This window comes from Pteropus alecto, unplaced genomic scaffold (genome assembly GCF_000325575.1).
Source record: "Pteropus alecto unplaced genomic scaffold, ASM32557v1 scaffold3, whole genome shotgun sequence".
NCBI classification, from domain to species: domain Eukaryota; kingdom Metazoa; phylum Chordata; class Mammalia; order Chiroptera; family Pteropodidae; genus Pteropus; species Pteropus alecto.
The window spans coordinates 22,367,638-22,377,297 of NW_006442484.1; positions in this window are offsets into that span (position 1 = coordinate 22,367,638).

Below are 9,660 nucleotides of genomic sequence, written 5' to 3' on the forward strand. Positions count from 1 at the left end.
TCTTTCGAGAAACCTCTATGCTGTTTTCCATAGTGGCTGTACCAATTTGCAATCCCACAAACATTGTATGAGGGTTCAAGTTTTCTCTGCATCCTCACCAGCACTTGTTCTTTGATTTATTGATGATAGGCATTCTGACTGGTGTCAAGTGATATCTCATCATGGTTTTAATTTGTATTTCTCTGATGATTAGTGAGTGACCTTGAGCATCTTTTCATATGTCTATTGGCCACTTGTATTTCCTCTTTGGAGAAGTATCTGTTCAGGTCTTATGCCCATTTTTTAATTGTTTGTTTAATTAATTGTTTGTTTAATTAATTGTTTGTTTAATTGATTGTTTTTTTTTGTCATTGAGTTGTATGCATTCTTTACATATTTTGGATATTAATCTCTTATCAGATGTATCATTAGCAAATATCTTCTCCCAATCAGTTGGTTATCTTTTTGTTTGTTAATAGTTTCCTTTGCTGTACAAACCCTTTTTTATTTTGATGTAGTCCCACTTGTTTATTTTTTCTTTTGTTTCCCTTGCCTGGGGAGATATATCTGAAAAGAAATTCCTGTTAGTAATATCAGAGAGTTTACTGCCTATGTTTTCTTCTAGAAGTTTTGTGATTTTGTTTCTTACATTTAAATCTTTAATCCTTTTTGAGTCTATTCTTGTATACAGTATAAAAAGGTGGTCCATTTTCTTTCTTCTTCTTCTTCTTTTTTTTTTTTGCATGTATCTGCCCAATTTTCCCAATACCATTTATTGAAGAAACTGTCTTTACCCCATGGTGTAGTCTTACCTCCTTTGTCATATATTAAGTGAGTGTATAGGTGTCTATTACTGGGCTTTCTATTCTGTTCCATTTATCAATGCATCTGTTTTTATGCCAGTACCATGCTGTTTTGATTACTGTAGCCCTGTACTATATTTTGATCTCAGGTAGTGTGATATGACACCTCCAACTTTGTTCTTTCTCAGGATTGCTGTGGCTTTTTGGGGTCTTTTATTTTTTCATATAGAATTTATTTGTTCTAGCTCTCTGAAAAATGCCATTGGTATTTTGGTAGGGATTGCATTGAATCTATAGATTGCTTTGGGTAGTATGGTCATTTTAATGATGTTGATTCTTCCTACCCATGAGCAGGTATATGCTTCCATTTATTTGTATCTTCTTCAATTTCTTTTCTTAATGACTTATAATTTTCTGAGTACAGGTCTTTTACCTCCTTGGTTAATTTGATTCCCAGGTATTTTACAGTTTCTGATGCAATTGTAAATGAGATTGTTTTCTTAATTTCTCTTTCTGAAAGTTCGTCATTAGTGTATAAAAATGCCACTGACTTTTGAATATTTATTTTGTAACCTGTCACTTTAAGGAATTTTTTGATCAGTTCTAACAGTTTTTTGGTGGACTCTTTAGGGGTCTCTCTATATAGTATCATGTCATTGGCAAATAATGACAGTTTTACTTCTTCCTTTCCATCCGAATGCCTTTTATTTCTCTTTCTTGTCTTATTGCTGTGGCTAAGACTTCCAATACAATGTCGAAGAGGAGTGGTGAAAGTGAGCATCCTTGTCTTGTTCCTGATCTTAAGGAAAATGCTTTTAGCTTTTCCCCATTGAATATGATGTTAGCTGTAGGTTTGTCATATATGGCCTTTATCACATTGAGGTGTGTCCCCTATATTCCTATTTTGGTGAGAGCTTTTATCGTAAATGGATGCTGGATTTTGTCGAACGCTTTTTCTGCATCTATTGATATGATCGTAAGGTTTTTATCTTTTGATTTGTTAATGTGGTATATCACATTAATTGATTTGTGGATATTGTACCAACCTTGCATCCCAGGAATAAATCAAACTTGATCATGGTATATGATATTTTCAATGTATTTCTGAATTTGGTTTGCTAATATTTTGTTGAGGATTTTTGCATCAATGTTCATAAGAGATATCGGCCTATAGTTTTCTTTTTTTGTAATATCTTTGGTTTTGGAATCAAGGTAATGGTGGCCTCATAAAAGGAGTTATGGAGATTTACTTCTTGAATTTTTGGAATAGTTTGAGAACAGGTGTTAATTCTTTAAATGTTTGTTAAAATTCACCTATGAAGCCATCTGGTTCAGGACTTTTGTTTTTTTGGGAGGTTTTTGATTACTGATTCTATTTCATTGGTGGTAATCAGTCAGTTCAGATTTTCTGTTCTTGACTCAGTCTCGGGAGATTGTATGTTTCTAGGAATGTGTTTATTTCTTCCAGATTGTCCAATTTGTTGGCATATAATTGCTCGTAGTATTTTTTTATGATACTTTGTATTTCTGTGGAGTCTGTAGTTATTTCTCCTCTTTCATTTCTGATTTTATTTGAGTCCTTTCTCTTTTTTCCTTGATGAGTCTGGCTAAGGTTCTGTCAATTTTGTTACCCTTTCAAAGAACCAGCTCTTGGTTTTATTAATCCTTCGTATTGTTTTTCTAGACTCTATTTTATTTGTCTCTGCTCTGATATTTATTATTTCCTTCCTTCTATTCACTTTGGACTTTGTTTCCTGTTCTTTTTCTAGTTCTTTTAAGTGTAAGATTAGATTGTTTATTTGAGCTTTTTCTTGTTTCTTGAGGTAGGCCTGTATTGAAATGAATTTCACTCTTAGGACTATTCACTATGTCCCATAGATTTTGAGTCATCATGTTTTCATATTCATTTGTCTCTAGATATCTTCTGATTTCTTCTTTGATCTCATTAATAACCCATTCATTGTTTAGTAGCATGTTATTTAGCCTCCATGTGTTTGTGTATTTTCCAGTTTTTTAATAGTTGATTTCTAGTTTCATACCATTGTGATCAGATAATACAGTAGATATGATTTTAATCTTAAATGTATTGTCACTTGTTTTGTGTCCTAACATGTGGCCTATCCTAGAAAATGTTCCATGTACATTTGAGAAGAATGTATATTTTGCTGCTTTGGGGTAAAATGCTCTGAAAATATCTATTAAATCCATCTGGTCTAGTGTGTCTTTCAGGCCCATTGTTTTCTTGTTGATTCTTTGCCTGGAAGATCTGTCTATTGGTGTCAATGGGGTATTAAAGTTTCCTACTATGAGTGTATTACTATTTATCTCTTCTTTTGTGTCAGTCAATAATCGCTTTACGTATGTAGGTGCTCCTATGTTGGGTACGTATATGTTACTAGTGTTATGTCCTTGTGATTTATCGATCCCTTTATCATTATGTAATGCCCGTTTTTGTCTCTTAAAATAGCCTTTGTTTTAAAGTCTATTTTATTTAATATAAGTATCGCTACCCCAGCTTTTTTTCATTTCCATTTGTGTGAAATATCTTTTTCTATTTCTTTACTTTCAGTCTGTGAGTGTCATTTGACCTGAATTGGGGTCTCTTGAAGACAGCATATGCATGGGTCTTGTTTTCTTATCCATTCAACTACCCTATATCTTTTGATTGGAACATTTAATCTGTTTACCTTTAAAGTGATTACTGATAGGTACATAGCTACTGCCATTTTATTATTCGTATTTGTTATTTCTATTTTCTTTTTTACCCCCTCTCTTTTTACGGAAGTCCCTTTAACATTTCTTGTAGTACTGGCTTGTTTGTGATGAATTCCTTAAGCTTTTTCCTGTCTGGGAAGCTCTTTATCTCACCTTCCATTTTAATCAAAAGCTTTGCTGCGTAGAGTATTATTTGTTTTAGATTCTTTTTTTTCATAACTTTGAATATTTCTTGCCAATGCCTTCTGGCCTGCAAGATTTCCATTGAAAAATCAGTACTGGGAAGCTCTTTATCTCACCTTCCATTTTAATCAAAAGCTTTGCTGCGTAGAGTATTATTTGTTTTAGATTCTTTTTTTTCATAACTTTGAATATTTCTTGCCAATGCCTTCTGGCCTGCAAAATTTCCATTGAAAAATCAGTAGACATTCTTATGGGGGTACCCTTGTAAGTAATTAGCTTCCTTTCTCTTGCTGCTTTTAAGATTCTCCCTTTGTCTTTGACCTTTGGCATTTTAATTATGATGTGTCTTTGTGTGGGTCTGTTTGAATTCCTCTTGTTTGGGACTCTTTGTGCTTCCTGAACTTGTATGTATAATTCCTTTGCCAGGTTAGGGAAGTTTTCTGTCATTATTTCTTCAAATAGATTCTCAATTCCTTGCTTTCTCTCTTCCCCTTTAGGTACTCCTATGACCTGGATATTTTTACGCTTCATGTTGTCCCAGAGGTCTTTTAAACTATCCTCATTTTTTAAAATTCTTTTTTCTTTTTGTTGTTCTGATTAGGTGTATTCTGCTACCTTGTCTTCCAATTTGCTGACTTGATTTTCTGCTTCATCCAATCTACTGTTGAATTCTTTTGGTGTATTCTTCATTTCAGTTATTGTATTCTTCACTTTTGCCTGGTTCTTTTTTATGGTTTCTATGTCCTTTTTAATGCTTACTATCTCTCTGTCGAGGTTCTCATTGTGCTCTTCCATTTTCCCCATAAGTTCTTGGAGCATCCTTATAATCATTATTTTGAACTCTGTGTCTGGTAGGTTGCTTGCCTCCATTTCATTTAGCTTATTTTCTGGAGTTTTCTCCTGTCGTTTCATTTGTGGCATATTTCTTCGTATTCTCATTTTATTAGCCTCTCTGTGTTCATTTCTATGTGCCAAGAATATCTATGTCATCTCTAAGCTTGGCCAGATAGCCTAATGTAGAAGGTGTCCTATGTTGCTCAGTGGCACACTTTCCCTGATCCCCTAATCCAGGGGCTCTGGATGTGATCTTTGTGTAGGTTGTGTGTGATCCTCTGTTGTCACCAAACCTTTATTGTTTTTAGTAGATCAGTGGATTGTATTAATGCTCAGGCTGAATAATTATGGGAATTGGCTATACCCATGGGGTAAGAGTTGCTGTGTGGGAGCTGACCCTACTGAGTGGGATTTACCCTAGCAGGCTTGTGTACTTGTTGCAACCACACTTTGTTTATACCACTAATGGGACTAGTCAGGAGTTGCTTTGTTGTGGTCTGGTGTCAGCCTTCAGATGCATTGGTTTTGTGGTCCCTTGGGAGGACTCTCCTGTAGGCTAAGGTCAGCTGCTGATTTGGATTGCTCAGAGCTACCCGGTGGGAACTACAAAGCTATCTGCCAAAGGTCGTTGCCTATGCTGGATCTATAGGTAAGTGGAAGAGACAATGCTGTAGGCAGCGGTTGGTAATCTCCTGTCCCTGACCTAAGGCAGTTTAGCAGAGGGACCAGTGCTCCTCTATGTCTGACACTGTCTGTCAGTTGCCCATAAGTTTCTGAAACTGGAAAAGTCTCTGGGTGATATGCGTGATGGGTGGCGCAGGGACCCTAGGAGTCTCCTGGATCTATTGAGTAAATTTCCCTCTGCCACTGCAGTGTCAGTTTACATCCCAGAGCTGTCTCTGTGACTCTCTGTACAAGTTTCCACTAGTAGCAAGGTCAGCTACTGCCCACCTTTGGCCTGAATGCATCGCCCCAGGGCAGGGGCAGCTTCCTATCAACGTGCGGTGGGCACTTTGTGTATCGTATGGGACAGATGCTCAGAGAGTCAAGGGCTGTCAGGCCAATACAGAACCCTGCAATCCCCTCAAGAGATATTGCAGCTCGTATAGGCAGCAGTGGTCTGTCCACAACTGTTTTCCCCAAAATGCGCTCACTATAATAGCCAGAGTCTGTTGCCTGCACAGACTGCACAACCCCAGAGCCAAGCAAGGCAAGGGAGGTTACCTGTCAATGGGCTTCAGGCACTTTGTGGCTTGGGTGAAGCGGGATCTCAGGGAGACAAGGGCCGTCAGGCCAAAACAGGCTGTTTTGCTGCAACTTCTGTGTTTGGGTGTTCCCGCTGTAGTCACAGATCACAGTGAGGCCATCTGCTGTCTGAGGCTGTCCCACAGGCCTCTGAGATCCCCGGACACACTATTGCAACTCCTGCAGGTAGCAGAGGTCTGCTTGCTACTGATTTCAGTGCAGTGCCCACCCTCTACTAGCCCAAGTTTGTTGCCTGTGTGGATTGGGAGATTGGGAGAGAGGGGCAGGGCTGTGGCAGTTCACTGTCAATGGGACACCTGGGGCAATTTGTGGATAGAGTGGGGCGGGGTCTCAAAGAGACAATGACCCTCAGATCAACACAGCCTCAGTCTTGCTGCAACTTTGGTAACCATTTGCGTGTTCCTGCAGAAGCCCCAGAACACAGCAAGACCAGCTGCTGTGTGGACTAGCCCACAGATCCCCAAGATCTGCCCACATTTGTATTGGCAGCAGTGATCTGCCTGACCCTATCTCAGAAATGCAGCTCGCAGTCCTGGCAGACAGCTGTGAATGCTTGGCCCTGAAATCTGCACTGAGCATGCTAGCCATACAGCAGCAAAAGCCTGGAAAGATCTGTAGGTTGGGTGGGGTGCCGGGTAATGCAGACTTTCTCAGTATTGATCCCACACAAACCTCTGACCCACCGCCGGTATCCCGGGTGAGTGTCCACTGGTCGAAAGCCTATGTACGGGTCCTTCAAAGGGGTGTCTAGGATTACAGTCTCCTTCCATCTCACCCAGAGGGCCGAGATTCCCTCTGGTTTTTATAGTCAGAGTTATTGGACTCTCCTCTTCCCTGGGCTGAGGAGCCACCAAATGAGGCCAGGATCCCCCTCTCCTTCAGGGGAGCCCCTGCAGCCACTCTCTCCCTCTCAGTGATCTTCCACCACTCATGGGTGTGGGTCCAGCCGGATTCCTGACTTTGCCCCTCCTACAGCCTTCCATGTGGCTCCATGTTATCAGACATAGGTGTTACAATCAGCTGGACTTCAGGTGATTCTCCATGTTGATTATTTTATAATTTGGTTGTAATTTTAATGCGTACCTAGAAGAAGATGAACCCTGCTTTTGCCTAGTCCGCCATTTTCTTCATCAATTTTTATTTCTTATCCCAAATGAAGTTATTTAGATAAATTGTAAATTTCCTAACAGAATTTTTGTTTGTTTTGTTTGTTTCTTTGGGCTTTTATTATTATTATTATATTGCATCGTGGTCAGAGAATGTGCTCTGCATAATTTCTGCTTTGTGGAATATATTGAAATATTTTGTGGAACTACTCATATTTAAAATATATTTATTAATTTAATAATAGTAATTTCTTTTTTCAAATGATTTTAAGAGAGGAAGCATCTGAGAAATGCGAAGGGAAAGGCTGACAGAAATGACCGACTCAGCTGGTTATAGATTAACCACATCCTATAGATTTCTGAATGGCCTTCTGGAAACTTGTCATACCTACAAGACAAAAGCTCTGTAAATAGATAGGACTGGTGGTCTGGGAATTCCTTCCCCCTTGCAGCCCCTACCTGAAGCTCCCCCACCTGTCCTGAGTCAGGAGGCACATATAGAATCACGTGCCCTTTGCATGGACACTATAAGGGTATATAAGTTGTAAGAAATCTAACCAAGGAGAACTCGTGCTTTGGTGCAGTTTAAACCTCATGCGCTCTGCCGGCATTAAATTCTTTATCTAACAAAGTTGTCTGAGCATCCAATTTCCTCCGTTGGGTGTCGCTTCATGCAACAGTTTATATTTTTTTCTGGATCTATTAGAAGCACCAAGGACAAAATTGTGTTAAAGTCTTTGACAAAAGTTCTGTTTCTATTCATTTCTAATGTTTAAAATGCTATTTATGTAGTATATAAAGTTTTGTGACATTTTTACAAGTTTATTTTAAAGTGAACTTTTTCTTTGTAAATGGCTTTTCATACTCATTAATTTTTCCTTCAAATGCATTTTGGTTTTACATGAATATTTCATCTCTACTATTAAACTTATGGACAACTTTTCTTGGTAAAAATAAAAGTTATCTGACGAGAACTGAAAAGATCACAGGCTATAGTAATATATTTAGAGCAAGGTAACTGCCCTTGTGCTTTTCTGGAAGAAACATCTTTGCCTAAAGAATTTTCTACTGACATGCAGGTGATAACATGCAACATTAGCATGAAAAAAGTATGAGAAATAAGGATTTGCTCTTGACTAGTTAAGAAATAGGCTTAACAATTCACAATTTCTTATGGGATTAGACTTTAATACCTAATAATCACCTTTGTCAAGGAAACTGTATTCAACACAGTGGGAAGTAATTGCAATTTATGAAAATGTTTTGAACCAAAGAAAGAAAAATCAAAATATTGCTATCAAAGTGGTAATATGAAGTTGGCTCACTGTGCTAGAAGGAAGCAGCATCTTGATGAGCTCATTCGTTGGTCATCTTCTCAGATTAGACTTCATGGATTTCAAGTCTAGATGACTTTCCTAGCTTTGGTTTATTAAATTCATTCTTCATCTTCACAATTAAAAAACCCTTTTCTATAACATCTTAAAGAAGATTGCAATAAATTCCACAGGTACTTTTTCCCCTTAAAACTTTATTTCACTTAACTATCTTTTATTTTTTTTCTACATTTAACTACTTAAACAAATCCCTGCTTAATGCTTTTTCATTTGTCAATGTCTTCTTTTTCCCAGTCACAGATGGTAAGCTTCTAGAAAACAGGAATCTTCTTGTGTTTAGTTTGCTCTGTAATAGGCTGAGCACATAAACATATTTAAAAATCTATCATGATGTGCCAGCTACCTCCTTTCACTAGTGCTATCAATCCATACCTTACCCTACTCCCCCCACCCCCCGAATTGGAAAAAAAATTAATTGATGCTAGTCTAAGTTTTAGAGAGGTGAGGTATAAAGATGAAAGAAGTTTTTATTTTACTTTTAAATTTTTAATGTTTGACCACAATTATTTAGAAACTGCCTACACCTACAATATAAATATAGTCAAAAATATTTTCATAAAATATGCAATTGCATAGTTAATTGGATAATTGGATGAGAAGGAGTAGCAGACAGGTTAGATGCAAGTTGCTGTATCATCTCATCAAAGGAATCTAGTCTCTTGTCTCAATCTATCCATTAATTTTCATTCATGTTTCAACCACATCATAATTTACTGATTACTAAACAAGCTATTATCTATGTAGTCTGATATTTGGGGGCCTTAACAAGAAAATTGTCTGGAACATGCAGTACCTGGTGGAGGTTAGAATAAAACAATGCCAAAATAACGCTGGCTCAATTTCAGGACATCTAGGATCCCTGAATAGTCTGTAATTAAGGAGGAGTTGAGGAGGAGTGAGACTTGTATTATGTAAAGGAGGGATACATAATTGAATTAAGCAGTGGGGGGGCGGGGAGGGGAAGAAAACAAAGATCAAAGCTCAAATAACATCAGATCCTGTTCTTGGCAATGACATTAATGATGAAAAGATTTCTTTGTTCTTTTCCATTTTATACCACCCTACTTAAAATGAACACACTATTGCAAAATTTATAATTTACACAAAGATCCTGACTATTTTGAATGTTAAAGAGAAGCTTTAACAGGTTTAGCTTTAGGTGTTTTAGAAAAATCCTTCCAATACTTCCTACATGGGACATTAAGGTTGAACATGAAAGCTGCTGACAATGTTAAGAGAAAGAAAATCCTTACAAGTGAACACTGTTATTGGTATCTTATATATAAACTGGGCAGTTGGGAATAGCCTCATGGGGCCATTTCCAGGGAAAGCCTCACCTGCTAAGGTCAGAACCTCAGGAGTTTGAAAGCAAAGGCATGC